Below are 1934 nucleotides of genomic sequence, written 5' to 3' on the forward strand. Positions count from 1 at the left end.
ATACTTTCACATAATGGAATACAACTCTTTCCTCTATGTATTTAAAAAACATTTAGGAGTTCCCACTGCCCTTAGAACAAACTCTTCAAGTGGATGCCATGGTCTTGCATGCTCTTGCCCTACTCACCTGTCTGCCTTTATTTTTTTTTTAATTTTATTTATTTATTTGTCAGAGAGAGAGAGAGAACAAGCAAGGGAAGTGGCAGGTAGAGAGAAGCAGGCTCCCCAGTGAGCAGAGACCCCGATGTGGGACTCGATCCCAGGACCCTGGGATCATGGCCTGAGCCAAAGGCAGACACTTAACCAACTGAGCCACCCAGGTGTCCCTTTTTTTCTTTTTCTTCTTTTTTTTTTTACCCATCTGCCTTTAATTCCAGAACTGCAGTAGTGACTTCCAACTCTCCCCGTGCACTGAACATACCATTGTCCCAAATGCACTATGCCTTTGTCACCCTGAGGCTTTGTACTTGCTGTCCCCTCTGTCTGGACACCGCTCTTCCAACTGCCTGCCTCACCTGAATCAGACTTCACACTTCAGGTCTCCCTGTAGACATCACCAATTTCAAAGTCTCAAAATACCAGGCTGGGTCTGAGACCCACACCTAGCTTCTGCAGATCCCTAGGCTGTCCCCAACACACCACTGACCACTCTGTGCTGTCATCTTTGGTTATATGACAGCTTCTCTCAGTGGACCACGAAAAGGAAAGAGCAGGGCCCTAGACCTTGGTCATTGCTGGATTCGAGCACCTTGAATATTTCCATATAAAATAAGTCTTGAATAACATTTCTTCACTAAATGAATGAATAATTGAGGGCATAGTGCTATGAGAACATATAGCACTCCTTTCTGTTCATGATCATGGGCAATGACTGCTATGTGGCCATCTGCCACTCCTTGAGGTACAACGTGCTCATGAGCACCCACACCTGTGCCCATCCAATGTCCTGGTCCTGGGCTGGTGGCTCAGTCATGGGGATGATGGTGGTACTGAATAGTTTTTCACCTCATCTTCTGTGAGTCTAATGTGATACACCATTTTTATGCCATGCACTTTCCCTCTTAAAGTTGTCCTGTGGGGAGGAGACATCCTCTGTCACCTTGGGTGTGGTCCCTGGTGTGTGTCACAGCTCTGATGGGCTGTTTATTCCTCATCATCCTCTCCTATGTCTTCATTGTGGTCACCATACTGAAGATCCCCTCTGCTGAGGGCAGGCACAAGACCTTCTCCACATGTGTGTCCCACCTCACTGTGGTCATTGTACACTATGGTTTTGCCTCCATGATCTACCTCAAGCCCAAGGGCCGCCATTCTATGGATAGTAACACTCTGATGACCACCACCTATATAGTCTTCACTCCCTTTCTCAGCCCGATCATTTTCAGCCTTAGGAATAAGGAGCTCAAGAATGCCATAAAGAAAAGCTTCCAGAGAAAATTCAGTCCCCTAAGCTCCTATTGGCCAGTATGGTGGTAAAGACTCTCATTAGATGGTCAGTAAACAAAGACACATAAGAGGCCAAATATTAGTTTGATTATATTACAGAGAGGCATATGTTAATTTGGATTCTTTGGCTTGGACCACCAGGACAACAGGGGTAGGGAAGAACTTGACCACAGGGAGAGGTGGGGCCCCCAGGCACCACTCATCTCATTAACATACAGAAGGCACTATTCTCACTCCTGAGACAGGGGCTTAGAGGCTGTGTCTCAGGAACTGGACAAAGACCAAATGTTTTATTAGAGCCCAAGGATGACATCCTCAGGTGGATTCTCTGGCTTGGATCATCATGACAACAGAGACAGGGTAAATCGATCAAGAGGAGAAGTGGGGTTATCCAGTTTGGTCAGAAGACTCTGAACACTTCTGATGACCAAGAGAAACCCATCTCCAAGACCCAGCTCTAAATTACCCTTATTCTGGGAAGCCTTCCA

At 46.4% G+C, this 1934-nt stretch overlaps 1 pseudogene; it reads left to right on the forward strand.

Moving 5' to 3' along the window:
* Positions 1–839: 839 nt before the first annotated feature.
* LOC112818082 (olfactory receptor 10H3-like) lies at positions 840–1464 on the forward strand (annotated as a pseudogene).
* Positions 1465–1934: the final 470 nt, after the last annotated feature.

This window comes from Callorhinus ursinus, unplaced genomic scaffold, assembly GCF_003265705.2.
Source record: "Callorhinus ursinus isolate GAN/ISIS: 27379988/994484 unplaced genomic scaffold, GSC_fseal_2.0 scaffold6933, whole genome shotgun sequence".
Classification (NCBI taxonomy): domain Eukaryota; kingdom Metazoa; phylum Chordata; class Mammalia; order Carnivora; family Otariidae; genus Callorhinus; species Callorhinus ursinus.